General features: G+C 39.9%; 1 protein-coding gene across 18 annotated transcripts in view; it reads left to right on the forward strand.

Moving 5' to 3' along the window:
* The first annotated feature begins 1859 nt into the window (after positions 1-1859).
* The window catches only part of ADD1 (adducin 1), a 59958-nt gene continuing 46881 nt past the window's right edge, over positions 1860-14936 (forward strand). For 6 of the 18 annotated variants that reach the window (XM_071753340.1, XM_071753348.1, XM_071753343.1 and 3 more), the window contains exon 1: positions 1899-2048. The gene's annotated coding sequence lies outside the window, so the exon portion shown is untranslated. The other 12 variants (XM_071753334.1, XM_071753342.1, XM_071753352.1 and 9 more) reach the window with 6 other exon arrangements.

Consider the following 14936-nt stretch of genomic DNA (forward strand, 5'->3'; position numbering starts at 1 on the left):
GGTCACAGGGCAGGACAGCAGAGAGGATAAAGGAAGGTCACTCTTCTGCAGCATTTTACCATTAGAGTGAAGAGGTGTGATGATAAAACACATCCCCTAATCAGCCTAAGCTGCTTGTGACACCACACCCTGTAGTTACACAAAGACTTTAAGCCAGCACTGCTCATAAAAGAAATGACCCTGCCCTCCCCCAGTCACTGGGCACTGCTGCTGTCCTCAGCATCCCCTTTCAGTCCACTGTTGGTCTTAACAGCCATGCACTGAGCTGGAAAGGAAACCTATTAATTTAAAAAAAAAAAAAAAAAAAAAAAGCAGTATTTTTTGTCTGAGTTAGTTTTAACATGGATCTCTTCTCCTTTCCCACTTACTTTGGCAGACAAGAAGAAAGAGAACTTTATTTGTGGTGAGGAAACAGGTACCAAGATGAAGGAGTTGAGACAGACAGTCAGCCACACACCAGGGGGGAACAAAGGTGTGAGGCAGATGGCTGAACCCTGCAGGTGCAGAGTAGTTGCAGATCTTGTTGAGTAGACCTTGAACACAGCCAAAAGTGTGTTATCTTGTATGTAAACATTTCCACTGGGTTTAACAGGGTTCAGCACTAGACAGGTGAAGTGGCTTTAATGTTTTAGACTCAGAGCAGCAGTGCGTACAAAACAAAATTCAGCCATGACTTGGTAATTAGTAATTACACTAACAACTGTCCTATTGTAGGATATTTTTGATTAGGCAGATCTATGGCCCCAGGGTCTTCTTGCCAGATGTGCCACAATAATTGTGTCATCTCTTGGCAACTAAACCACTGTTTTTCATCATTGAAATCACATACATGTTTAAATCCATCTCTATGGCTTGTTTTTTTTTCCCCCATACTGAACAGTGCGTAAATGAAGACTATTTGTCAGAAAACATGAACTAAGTAATCAGAGGGTGTTTCCCCAGTGGCATTGGTTGGTGCAGGCTAGATTCCTCCCATATTCCAAGGAAGAAGTGTTTATGAACCACCAGGTTCTGCTAGGAATAATTTTTTTCTTTCTCATAATATGGATAACTTCAGGATGGGGGGTACAGACAGAGGAGAAAGTTTATTGTTTCTGAACCATGTTCCTAGACCCCCAACTCTATTTGAACTATTCTATAGAATAGAAACAAACAGAGAAAGTTAACTTTACAGAGTAACAAACTGCGGGGTAGTTAGCTCTTCAAAAGATGTGGAAGACCTAAAGGTATAATTTATAAAGATCTAATCAGGCATCCCATATACAGGCTATAAAATCTATCTACACACTTCCTGACTCAAGTATACAACTTCTCATTAGTCTGGGATTAAACATCCGGAGGATATTCGGCTGACTTTAATACCTTCAGTTTTGACAGATGTCTCTCTCACCAACGCAGTTCTCAGGCCTGACTACTCTCGCTGGGTATCAACACCTCTGGATCGATCTTGACCTGCTCTGAGCTCCCAGCGATTAGCCCCGTGCGTGTGACAGAGCCCTTTATCGTGACGCTTCCTTGGCAATCACTCCACTGCTGCCTTTACCTCTGCCTGCCGTGAGATAAGCTGCCAGACGTAGCGCTGCTCCTTTCCGAAGGGATCCAGCCCCAACACAAACCCTTCCCCCGTCTTCGGGGAGCTCCTCTCAGCCTCTGTCCGGTGGCTGGGGAAATCACCCGGCCCCTCCCGTAGCCTGCCGACCCTCGGCCCGGGCTGCAGTACCCGGCTCCCACCGACACCACAGCCTCCCCGGGCCGCCATCCCCCTCACGCACCGCCCGCCCGCCCTCGCCAATGGGAGAGCTGCTTACTCGCCGAGCGTGCGCCCTCCAATGGGTGGCGCGGTTATTGGCCTGCGGCCGGGGGAAGCCGCACCCTGTCAGGTGGGGGCTGGGGACGCTCGGTGGCTGTGGGGGAGGAGGGAGCGGCGGGAGGCGGAGCGCGGTGCTGGGGCAGCGGCGGCGGAGAGAAGCTCGGTCCAGGTGGAAGCGGCTGTAGCGAAGCCTTCTTTTCCCGCTGCCTTGTTGCCGCCCGTTCTCATCTGTCCTCGGGTGAGTGCTGCCGCGGAGGGGCCTGGGGGGGTGGTGGCGGCGGGAGGCGCAGGAGAGGCGCTGCCGGTAACGGGACGGGGGGAGGCGGAGGCGGTGGTGAGGGGGGGAGTGAGAAAGGGGGGCAGAGGAATGCGGGTGTCGCGCGCGGCTGAGGGGCGCAGCCGTTAACGGTCCTCGGCGGGGGCGCAGCCGTTGTCGGGCGGGCGGTGAGGAGGAGGCGGGCGCTGCGGAGGGGTGCGGGCGCTGCGGGGAGGAGAGGAGAGGAGGGGGGAGGAGGAGGTGAGGCTGGGGCGCAGACGCTGGAGCCGGCTTGGTTAGCCCGGGGCGGATGAGAGAGGGGGGGGGGGGGGGGGGTGTTGTCTCTGCCTTGGAAACAGGCAGCGGGCGGGTGGGAGGTGTGTGTGGAAAAACCAGCTGCCCGCCGCTCGCGGGGTGCCTGTGGTGAGGGGGCTGGGGCGGGGACGGAGGGTTCCTGGCCTTGGGTGTGATGGGGGGCAGAGTGAGGTGGCCTCCAGCCTCTGAACGGGATGGGGCTGAGCTGCGGGGCGATTCAGGGTTGTAGGGGCAGGTGCCTGTCAGCCGTCGCCCAGGGGAGACGGTCCCCTGCTCCTGCCCGCCGCGGGGAGCGAGGCGGGATGCTCCTGCCCGGGCTGCCGCCGCAGGAAAGCGGCTGCTCAGCGTTAAAGTCTCCATTGCACCCAAGCTGTGCGTCTGCTGGCTCTTCCCCCGGCGCCCTTCTGCTTCACCTGTCCTTCCTTCTAAACTGCGAAGTGGCCTGCTGGTTATGCTTGGCAAAATGCGGGCATGAGAGTGCCCAAACAATCGTCCGCAGAGGACGTAGGAATGAAGGAGGAGATGTGGCGCGTTTGTGCAGCGTTATTGATTGGCGGGGCACCTACGAGCAGCAGACGGGCAGCTGTTTTTTTAGCTCTAATGGAAGGAGCACCTATATTTTGACATTTCCAGTGCCTGCTTTTAAAACAACATGTCGTATGTCTTTATGCACATAATTACTGCTCCGTCTCTTTGCAGCTTTTCCAGTTGATTCTTAATCTGCGTTGGCTTTAGTCTGGCAAATAGGGAGGGGGAGAATCTAGTCAAGCTGGAAAAATATCCATGGCAGTAGTGAGGTAGGGGGCTAGGAACAGCACTGCGTTTAAATCTTTCATAAGATACTGCTGTAGCTCAGTGGTCTAAGTTGGTTGCTGGTTTTGTTTTATTTTCTGCTTTATGAGAAGTCACTATAGATCAGAATGTTATCGTATACCGAAAGTCTGTTCTTGTGTGGGGACCTGTGTCTTTATATGGAACTTTAAAAAGCAAAACTCTCTTCAGCTTACAAATTCTCAAACTGTAACTACTGCTACGTAGTGAAGGAAGGGTTGGATGGTTGCTTTCAGCAACCTGGTCTAGTGGGAGTGGAAACTGGTGATATTTAAGGTACCTTTCAGCTCAAAGCATTCTGTGATGTGAATCTGTGGTATAATTTCTGTATGCTTTGCTGAAACCTACAGGTATCTCCATGCACACAGGCATTTTAGATCTCTCGGTTCTTGTTGCGTGACTGAACGTGCTAACAGCATACTCAGCAGTTCTTAACTGCTGAGAATTCGCTCTTATTTTTTTTTAAGAAGAAAGAATTATTTTTAAATAATATAAGATAACCTGCATTACTATATTTGCATGTTTAAATCTCCTGTCTTTTTATTGGAGGCCTGTTTTCTATATGAATTTCCACATTGAGGATAGTGCTTTTTTAGCCAAAACCTGTTGTGTTGCCCAAGTGTTTTCTTTTTACGGTTGACTGTTATAAAATTATATGAGAAATATGAATGTTTGTGCTTCATCTGAAGCAAGCATTTTTCCTAGCATGTTGTGTCAATAAGTGCATTAGAGTATGGTTCATTAATGCTGTAGAGCGAGGAAGGTAATTTTCTGAATCAGTATTTTTCTGTGACAGTTCTTTTTAGATGTCTCCAGCAGAAAATTACTTAACTCTGTTGTCATTATTTGAGACTCACTATCAATATTAAATGTTGTTGTGCACGTACGGAATTGGGTCATTTGATGAGATTATGTGGACAAACCCATTTGAGCACTGAGTGACTTACACAGGAGTAAGGGTAAACCTACTTCTGCCCCATGCAAGTCTCTGTTTTTGAAGCATAGCTTCATAGCATGAAGTGCTTTTAACAAATCTTACCTAACATTCTGTGACTTGTTATAGGAGGAAAAAGCCAAATTTTGAAGTAGCTGATTTTGTTGATAAATAGAAAAAAATATTGCAACTAGAGGTTTCAAACTAGAGGGAAGCTTAGCACATTGATTGCTAGTAAGCATACAACTTGTATGTGACAAGTGCTTTATTACTCTGAGGAGGCTAGACAGTAAATCTTGTACCAAATGCTTTTCTGAGTTGTAGAAATAGCTTTCTTAAATAATTAAGAACTGTAGCAACTGTAGTGGTAAGTAGTGAGTAATTTGTAAATCCCAAACTGTTGCTATGCAAATGACCCAGTCCTGCTTTGAGGGAAAAATGCATATTAACAAAACTTTTATGAAGGAAAGCATATTGAAGAAGTGTTACTTCTGTGGTGGAGTGAGGACATCTGAAGCATGAGAACAGGAAGTAAAAGATAATGCTGAATTTCTGATTTGATGGCCTCTAAATTCAAGAACTTACCTTGGACATTCATGGCAGAAACCAGCCTCTGAAATATCACTATGTTAGTAATTCACACCATAAGTATTTCATAGACACACTTAGAGTGATAGGTGCTTTATATTTAAAAAGTGATTGTGAGCAAATATGAATATAATTTTAAACAGCTGATTCTGATGTGGCGTTCATTTTACATTTGTTAACTAACCTGTATGAAATTCTTCAGGTAAATTGCAATTCTTCTATATCAACAGATTCAAAAGCAGGTATTTAAAAAAATATATATACTAGGAGCTTTTGGATTCTGAGTTTTGCAGTTTTCATTCATAATTTAACCAGTCTCCTCAGGGCAATAGGAAAACATTACCTATTCTTGCTACTTGGTAGGACTGAGAACAGTAGCTGTACAAACCTGTTGGTAAAGAAAGGTGTAAAGTGTGACTCACCTAAACCAGTTTACTTCCCGAGGAAAGCTTATTTTCACTAAAGGTAATAATTCTTTAGAAGTACTGATTATGCAGATATTTTGATCAATGATAATTTTTACTTTAAAATTACCCAGTTATTTCTCCTATAATTTTAAAGTATTGCATGTACTATTAAAAGGTTCTGTAGTAATGTAATGGAATGATCAACATAACTTTGTTATAACATCTGTCATCATCTCAGTAAGCATCTGTTGATTATTGAGAATAATCTTGATAATCTTTTGTCAAATTGAAGTAAAAATTGTTTATTTTCTCAGCAGTCAGAGGATGTCATTTTCTGTGGTCTTGACAGTTTAGAAAACTTACTGGTTAGTAGTTGCAAAAGTTCTAAGGGCAGAGACTCCAGGAAACACAATGTTTAAACAGTTTTTAGATGTGCTGCGTTTTCAAATCAGTTATAAGCTTAGCTAATGTCATTTGTCATGAGGGCTCCAGTCTAACATTCTAACCAGCAGTCCTGGGCTTGAATAGTTTCAGTATTACTGCTACTTTGGGGAATTTTAAAGTCGTAACTGTTCTTCATTTCAAGGCAAATTAAGTTTTAGTGTACAGATGGATTTGGATAACTACTACCAGTCAAGCTGGCTGACCAGCATATGCTTGCTGGTGTTGCTGATTGACTCTTTGACCGTTAAGAAAATGAAAATGTCCTTGAAGGCACAGTCAAACAGGAGTAACAACTTCTACAGTACCTTCCTAGCTTCCTCCTTTTGACCTTGCTTATTAGCTTGCCTTTTGAGAAATCATCTGTCTACTCTCTCAGATGTAGCTATTATTCAGTGAAAGATCAACCTTTCAACCTCATTAGCAAGTGGGCCATCAAAAGAGTTCTTGCACTGTGCCTTATTAGAGTAGTTTTTGCTGCAGATTAATTAAAGATTAACATACATGAACCTATATTTCAGTTTAGTTTTAAAACTGGCATATTAAGAGCTACTCTTTGAAACTGAGATTTGGAGTCTCTGTGCTCTTGAGAGTAATCAAATGTTCCTTTGTATTTTTAATTGACCAATGTATGGGATTTTGTCTTTTAAAAACACTGATTTTTACACCATATGTTATGTATGGATTTCAGATCTTGACTCAAGAAATGTGAAAAGAGAGTAAAATATTTCAGAGTTGTGAGGTTTTATTTTTCTTCCTTATAACTAATTGAATTGCTGAAAAAGGGTCATGAAAGCAGTGAGCAGCAAATGCAGTTAATCAGTAACACTTTATGATATCTTTCACATCAATAAGTGTTGAGTTGTACATTTACGCACCGAAGATTAGGGGGAAATCAAATTATTATACCCAAGTTATTCCAGGTTTTTGGTTGGAATCAGAAAACATGTAAAAACAACTTTGGACTAAACTGTGATTTGGCTTGCAGTGTAGACACTTATTTTACTTTATTTTGGGTTTGTTTTCATTTTGTACATAAAATTTTCAAATTCTTGTGGTACTCCTTATGCTTATTATCTCTGTCATGTTTCAGATCTTGGATGTTAGAGGTCTGATAAACTATTACAGCTTTATTATGGCTTATGCCAGATTAAAGTGTCTGGGAAAACCTTAACTGATCAGAATTGTCTTCAGAGGTTTTTTTGGTTGGTTGGTTTTGTTATTTTGTTATATATTACTGACTGTATAGTGTTATAGTATTGTGACTGGAGGTGAAGGATAAGGCACATCTTTGATTAAACAGAGGAAACAATTTCTTTAGGTATTTTCACTACAAAATATTGCTGAAAGTTTATGAAGTATGAATGCTTGTGAAACATCCATTCCATATAAAATTAAGCACAACAAGGCATTGTTGTTGTACATTAACTGAGGGATGCAGTAGACCTTGTTTTGCTCCAGAAAATGTTGTCTAATATAGCTTTGCGTAGTAATCTTGAGTCATTACAGCTTATAGTAGTCCAAAATTAAACACTTATTTTTCTCTTCTCTTCAAACACACAAAGTTTCTGCTAGTAATGTGATAATCTGATCTCCAAACTTGCACCCTGGCTGAGAGAGGGGCATGGCTCCTGATCTGTTTTGAGAGGCAGGGGCATCTGGCTGTGACACCCTTGCCTGCCGGTCAGTGTGTGGCTCCCACCCAGTCCTAGTGCATTTTGATGCTTGTTTGGCCAAAATGGGTGGACTGGTGCTCAGATGGAGGGAGGAACCATGGTAGATTCAGGTGGGATGTAGGCGAGAACATGAGGACCGGGGATAAAAGCAGTGAAATAAGGAAGTGTGGGAGTCTGCAGTTGGTAGGAAATCATGTTTCATTAACTCTGCCATCTCCCTGTAGGTGCTTTCAGTTATGGTAAACTTTTTGAGGATTTTCAGAAAAAATTCTAAACAACTGAAGTGTTGCTTCATTTTTAAATGCCACTTCAAGTTTCCATGGGGCTGAATAACAGATTCAATGTAAGCACAAGATTCCATTTTGATTTTGAAGTAAATTTTCTTTCCTTAATGTGGATGTAATTTTTACATCTACTTGTGTATCTTGCAGGGTGTGGGGTTTGGTTTATTCTGGTAATTTTCTTTAGAAATGGTAACATGGAAGACTTTCAGAACAACTTTGTATCGTTTATAAGTAGATTAAAGATGAAGATGTCTGGAAACTAATTTTGTAAATAATTTTTTTATAGTGTTGGTGGCCATCAGTTAGCATAAAGATTTGATAGAATATCTATCTGCAGTACAGTATTAAATTATTTTGGAGTCTAATAATAGGCAGGAAAAGTAAATTAATCTATTAGATCTCAACTGTACATATGAAACGGATATTTTTTTTCCTCTTTGCTTATATAGGGATTTCGGTTAAGAGTAAATTTAGACCCTTCCCAGAAAAAGTAAATCAATCCTGGTGTGGATGGAGAGGGGGATAAAATACACATGCATAATCTAAGGAAAAGCCACTGTGTCTTTTATGTGCCAAGGAATGGTGGTAGATTTCTGTGCCTTGGACCCAGAGGTCTCCTAGTGTGTTTTACCTGCTTTACTTCAATGTACTCTAGAACCTGCACTAATCTTCATGCTGCTGAGTTATATGGATTGTCTTACACTGCACTTCTTGCCTCTCTCCTGCAAGGAGAGGATGTTTGGTGCAACATAGAGTAAGGAATTGGCAGGTGGGATGTCCACTTCTGGATATGGCATAATCTTTATTGTTGATGTCACACACTTCCTTTGACTCAGTTCCAGTCTGTTAATGGAGATGTGAGTTAAAGGACAGGGACATGCCTGTACCCTTCCTGCACTGTTGTGGAATGATAGTCCTTTCTGTCTTCTTTCAGTTTTCCCTCACTGCAGCAATTTGGGAAAAATCCAAATCAGAGAACACAGTGAACAGTTTGTTGCACAAATTGGAGGAAGGTAGTTTCTGAAACTGTCCCCTGGCCTGCTCAGCCACCAGAAAATAAAAAGCATTTTGGCAGCTGGTCAACAAAAGCCAGAAGTGGTGAACAGAAGGCTGCGAAGCATGGTTAAAATCTGAATGTCAGCCAGAAAAGCTGGATTTAGGCAGTCTTGCAAATTATGAGGGCAGCCTTATTAATTGAACATTCTGGCTGGTGGAAAAGTTGCCTGAGGATTAGAGTCTTTATGGGTCAATATTTACCACTAAGTGGGGAGACATCCCTCCATGCCTCAAGCAAAGCTCTCAATGTCAAAAAGAAACCTTTGTAGCTGCATATGCCACTTCAGCTGCATGTTTAGTAGGTTTGGAGTAGTATCTAATGTGAGTTGACTAAAGTATTGAAGTAGCTAGTATCCCAAAAGGACTGAGAATACTATTTTTCTTCTTCTTTTTCCAGTCATTATTGTAAGAGTGGTATTTATTGATACTGGAATACCATCCATTATACTATTTTTAAGCATTTATTAACACAACCCCCAAGTACAAAGAATGCTGAAGATTGCGTAATGAAGAGATGTCAGTAATTAATTCTCCAAGATATCCTGAGTTTGTTTTTCATAATGTCACCTTTTAAAAGAACTTAAGCTTCTGCATTTGCTGGTGTTCAAGGCATTAAATTATTTTGTTCGCATGCGTTGCTGAAGTATGTTATTTTTATAATAACCATATTTCTGAAAATTCATTACATCACAATTCAAGTGGTGGTGCACTTCTTCAGTGGTGTAGTTACTGGAGCTGCTTAATTAAGAATGAGGCAGATTTCAAATGCCTCTTTTCTTTGCAGACCTTTAATGAGGACTAGGCACCTTCTAAATAATACAAGAAGGAACAGGACAGTCCTTCAGTCTGAAACTCTGTTTACTACTTCTTGTATTGCAATTTAATCCTCAATTTGATGTGTTAATCATTAATGAGTAGAATAAATTCAGTTCATTTGATTGAAACCCAAATCTAAATTTATTTTTTCAAGGAACTGATGTTCTGAGAGAAGAATCAGGTAATTTTCCCCTCCTTCCTCTCTGTTGCTATAGGAAAACTAAACTTGAAGCTTGTTTCTGCAGACTTTTTTTCCTTTAAGAAAATTTTGTCATAGCTGTGCAGTGTGCTCTCATACCAAAAGATTGATAATACAGATTTTGTTGTTGGGTTGCGTTTGGTTTGGGTTTTTTTTGGTTTTTTTTTTTAATTTTTTGTTTTTTTCATTTGGATGTAATATCTGAGGGAAAGATGAAATTGAGCAGCCTTAACTTGCCTTCTCTTTTTCTAGCTCTGAGGATACCTTGTGGCATTAATCCTTTTATTTGTGTATTAGGTGTATATCGTTGAGGGTGAAAAGCAAAGGCCCAATTAAAATAAAAAAACCCAAACAACCCCAAAGCCCTCTGACTGTTATGATATACTGATAATTGTAATTATAAATGTGAACATTCAAACTGCAAGGCCAAAACTTAGTTTAGCATCCAGATGTTCTTGCAATTCCAGTTTTGTAGTTCAGGGCTTATTTGATGGGGTGCTTTCAGCTACCTCTGATGTGGCTGAACTTGTGATATAGCAATATGCAGATAATTCTGGCAACTCTTAAGGAATTTGGGGGTGTTTTTTTTCATACGCAAAACAAGGTCTAACAAAATTAATAGCATATTGAAGAGAAGCATGAGGAATAAGTAGAAAGCCTCAAAAAGGTTGATCACCTGTCTTGTCAGGAAGCATGACAACACATGAAATATCATAGTGAAATAAGTCTAAAAATAATTTAGATATCGTTGAAGAACTACATGAAAAGTTTACCTTAATTTTCAATTAAGACAGTTTTGAACATGTGGCAAATAGGTCTTACCTAACTGAGGTTATAAAAGTGGTTTTCATAAAGATAAAGTCATGTTGCATGGTGCAGATCAGTGGGACTATTACCGCTTAATACAGAATTTTGAAGTCGATGGTCTGTGTGGTTAGGGGCTCAGTTGCAAGAATTTTTTTTAAGTATTGAGGCAGAAGAGTATTGAAGGCTGGGAAGCAGCTAAAGTAGTCACTATGTTTAGAGGAAAAGATGGTTGGGGATAGTTGTTGCATCATTAGTGTGACCTTAATAGTCAGAGATTTTTTTAAATTTGGAAAGAAAAGTACCTTGTTTGATCTGGGAAAACAAAGTGTGAAAGAGGTTGCTTTTTATAAAACTGTGAGTGAAACAACATAAGTAAAAAGATCTTCTTTAGCTCAAGGTATGAGAACAAATGGTGGGTATAAACTATCCCAAGAATAAAACTAGTCTAGTAATTAGAAAAGATGGTTCCTAAGCAACGGAAGCATAGAGCAACAGCCTTCCCTTAGGAGTAGTGGAAAAAGACTCTCTTTAAGATGGAGCTGGTTAGCTTATATAAGGGGAAAATGGGATGTAATATGTAGTTTTTTCTAGTACCTTGGAATATGAACTCTCTGACCCAGCATATCTGTTTGTTCCTTTGATTCCTGTCTTGCCAGCCAGATACAATACAATAACTTGACCAGATCGGTAGGGACATAGGTGATCTGTTTCTTGGACAGATAGATGAGCTGTATTCTGTGTATACATCAGTGCTTATATCAAGGGATAGTAAGTGCTAGACAAGTAGGATAGTTTAAATACTGTTTTATGTAATATGTTGCATTGTATCTGATGTAGTGAATATTATGTTTTGCATTAAGAAACTCCAAACCAGCACAGAATAATTTACTAGATTGAGTAATGAGTCCTGTATTGTTTTCTTATGCTGTCCTGTGTAACTGAAGGCTATGTCATTGTCTTCATATTATCTGAGAACTCTTCTTTGAGCTGTTAAAAAAAGTAGTAATACTGATACATTCCAAAGGCTGAGGTGGTGAACACCCTGCATACCATGTTGGTATGTTTTGCCCTGCTGTTCTGTCCTAAGACTGTCCATCTGATAATGTTGGAATGTAATTTTTGAGCAAGCGTTGTGCTTATGTTTGCACTGAGAGATGCTCCCGTATCTCTGCATAATAGACTAGTAGTTTTAAGGGAGACTTGACAAGGAAAAGGGTTCCAGTACCTTCCCTTACAGAAAGACACTAATTGGCAAATTAGAGAATTAATGTTGCCTGAGGTTACAGTGATTTTCTAATTTATTCAATTGTTATGATGTGCTAAATCTTCCTTTAATTCCTGCTGTGGTATTTCAGACTCAGGAGGGAACTTGTAAGTCTTCATTTGTTAATTTTTTCAATTGTTCTGTGTGTATCAGTACTATGTGTTACTTGGATATGTTTTTTATACAAACAAACACAGGCAAAAATACAGTACCTGCTTTCTACTTTTCTGTATTCTAACTTTGCTGTACTTATTCATTCTAAATGTTCATCTAGAGAGCTTGTTTGGAAGGAAGTTCAGGCACAGAAAGTAGTTTAGTTAGGACAGGATAGAAATTTAATGATGTTTGAAAGGTTCCTTCCTGACTGTGCTTAATGTGTTTTATTGACTTCCCTTAAGCTGTCAGTTGGATTTCCTGTTGATTTTAGGTATAAATAATTGCCAGTGCAGTGTTTAGCTCTACCTAGACACTTTGCTTTGTGCTTTGAATTGGATGTGTTCTCTTTATTCATGAGTTTCACAGCAATTTTTTTGTTAACTGAAAATATACTATTAAACATTGGAGAGAATAAAAAGCTTTCTGGCTTTGCATGCAGTTTTGATAGTTTTAATTCATGTATATGTCAAAACTGAAGCTGGGTATTGCTTAGTTTTCTTAAATTGAAATAATCTTGCATGCTCTAGAATAGCATCCCCTGCAGATGTTGCAGAACGAGGTTGTAGTTCTGAAAGTGAGGCAGTTGGAATTGGAATAATATTTTCAGCAGCATATTCACATCTGGTATTCTGGTTTTGTTTCATATGAGAGTCATGTATGTTAACTTTTAAATACTGTGTCATTATAACTGGTGACACACTTTTAAAAGTGTTACTAGAAGTGTATTTTTCATGCACAGGCACTGTGCCTCTTAAACACTGCACATTCCACACTGCTCATAAAAAAATCTAAACTATCTTATAAAGTGAAGCTGTCTTATAAAGTAAAACTTCATTCACTTGATCTTGGGAGAATAAATGAGAAAAATCTTCCCCTTTGCTCCCCCTGAAGAAGAGTGAGTGTATATTCTTTTCAAGACTTGCATTTGGTTAGTTTCCTTGTGAAGAATGGTAAGGACTAGCTGGTGGAGTCAGTGGAATCTGCACAGGGCAAATTTGCAGAAAGTAGATACAATACAATGACTAGATAACAAGCTGTTCATATTTTTTATCATTAATGTTGTCTTATATTATTAGAGATGTAGAAAATGGAAACAAAGTTAACTAAATTATATGTTTAAAACTGAGAGTTGCATTCTGTATTAGTCCATAGGGCTAACTACTGTGAGATAGTGTTACAATCAAGAGTTTAAGCACAGTGCAAAGATTACACATTCTGTAGCAGTTGTACAAGGAATGCTGGAATGTATGCAATTATTTTTCATGATGTAAAGCATAGATCAGTAAATCACTGCAAATGAGTGTGTGTTATGCTGTTAAACTACACGCTGGCCATGGATTATCAGGATATTTGAAGAGTTGAGCCACTAGTTTGACTGTGCTTGGCAATTTTTCCCTTCTAGACAAAGATTTGGCCTTTGCTTGTAAAACCCAAAATGTTTTTTTTTACTGTGGGAGTTAGAAAATACAAAATATACACATTGTGTACAACAGCTAATACTGCAGAATCACTTACGAAATCTGGGCAGTTGACTTAATAAGCAAAAAAATTCCTTGAGCATTAGAATTGCCAGACTTTTCTTTTGGCTTAAAAAAAAAAAAAAAGTCTGAAGCTACTGATTTCTGGCTCAAAGGTAGCTGAAGTTGAATGGCCCATATAGACTGCACATACCTTGTTTGGGGACTTCTGGGAGAGACACAATTAGATATATTGGTGGCTAGATATGCGCAGAAAATCAACATTTTAATGTTGAAAATTGGAAAGTAAATGTAATTTATCATGTGGCCCAATAGAATACATATTTGTAGGTTTTCTGTTGGGGTTTGTAAGTTTCATCGGATGTTTTTTTTACTCAAAATCATAAAATGATTTGGGTTGGAAAGGATCATCTAGTTCCAATCCCCCTGCATGGGCAGAGACACCTCCAGCTAGGCCAGATTGCTACAAGCCCGCATCCAACCTAGCCTTGAACAAGCCCAACAAAGTGGGAATTGCTTGTGGCATAATATGTGGTGTGTTAGATCCTACTGAAATCCCTTAAGGGCAGGAGCTTGTATTGAATGGATCTTATTGCAGGTTTTGGGGGGCTGGAGGTTGTTTACAAATTATCTACCTTAGTTTTTTATGCAGCTCTCAGCTCAAGAAAAACAAGATGTCTCACCACACAAACAGTTGTACAGGCTCAGCAATGTAATAGGCATAAAGTGGGAATAACTGTCAAGGTAGAGTTTGAAAATACTGCTGTGCTCAGGAGAAAACATGATAAACTTGGAAAATATGGAAACAACATCTGCTTAAGCAGTAGATGTTTCTACATATGAAATAATACTGTTGTAAAACCAAATACCACAGTACAGGTTTAATACACATAATTATTGTTTTCATTTCACACAGTTGTTTTTCCCATCTCCTTGGAAGGCTGCTTACCAGCTTCTAAGGTTTTCTTGAGATCAGTTGGACTTCACATGGGCAGAAACTGCTGACATGTATCCAACTTCATGCTGTCTGGGAAATTGCTGTTAAAGCTGAGTTTAGAATTCTGGCTTTAATACTGAGTGCGTGTCATTGTGTTTCGCCATTTCTGATGCCAGTAACCTTTCAATTAACTTGAAAGAACAGAAGTATTTCAGGGATAAAATAATGGTAGTAGGTTTACTAGAAAGAGGGTTTTTTACATCTAGAGTCAGGAATAAAAGTACATTATGTGGCTTATTCGGGATCCTGTGTGACTTCAACTGATTCAATACAACTGTGTCTGTGATGTTAATTTATTTAAATTTCTGTTTCTGGGATTATAAGCCCAATGCTGGATAGATGTGATTTTTACAACATAATGGGGAAAGGTCTCTGTTTACTACTAGGCAAAATGAGCAGGTGTAGTGTGTTTTTCACAAGTGTTCTAGCTGCTGGTAGTGGTCATGTTGAAAGCTGTAGGGAATTTTGTCCACTGATAGAATAGGAGTTGCTAGGATAGGGATCTGAGTAAAAATCTGTAATAAAGAGTATAATATTGGAGTTGTTTTTAGGCAACTATAACAAGACAGTTGTATAGAAACACTAGATTTTTTAATATAAATCTTTGAATGTTTGTCAATT

The sequence above is a fragment of the Heliangelus exortis genome, chromosome 10 (assembly GCF_036169615.1).
Source record: "Heliangelus exortis chromosome 10, bHelExo1.hap1, whole genome shotgun sequence".
Lineage (NCBI taxonomy): Eukaryota > Metazoa > Chordata > Aves > Apodiformes > Trochilidae > Heliangelus > Heliangelus exortis.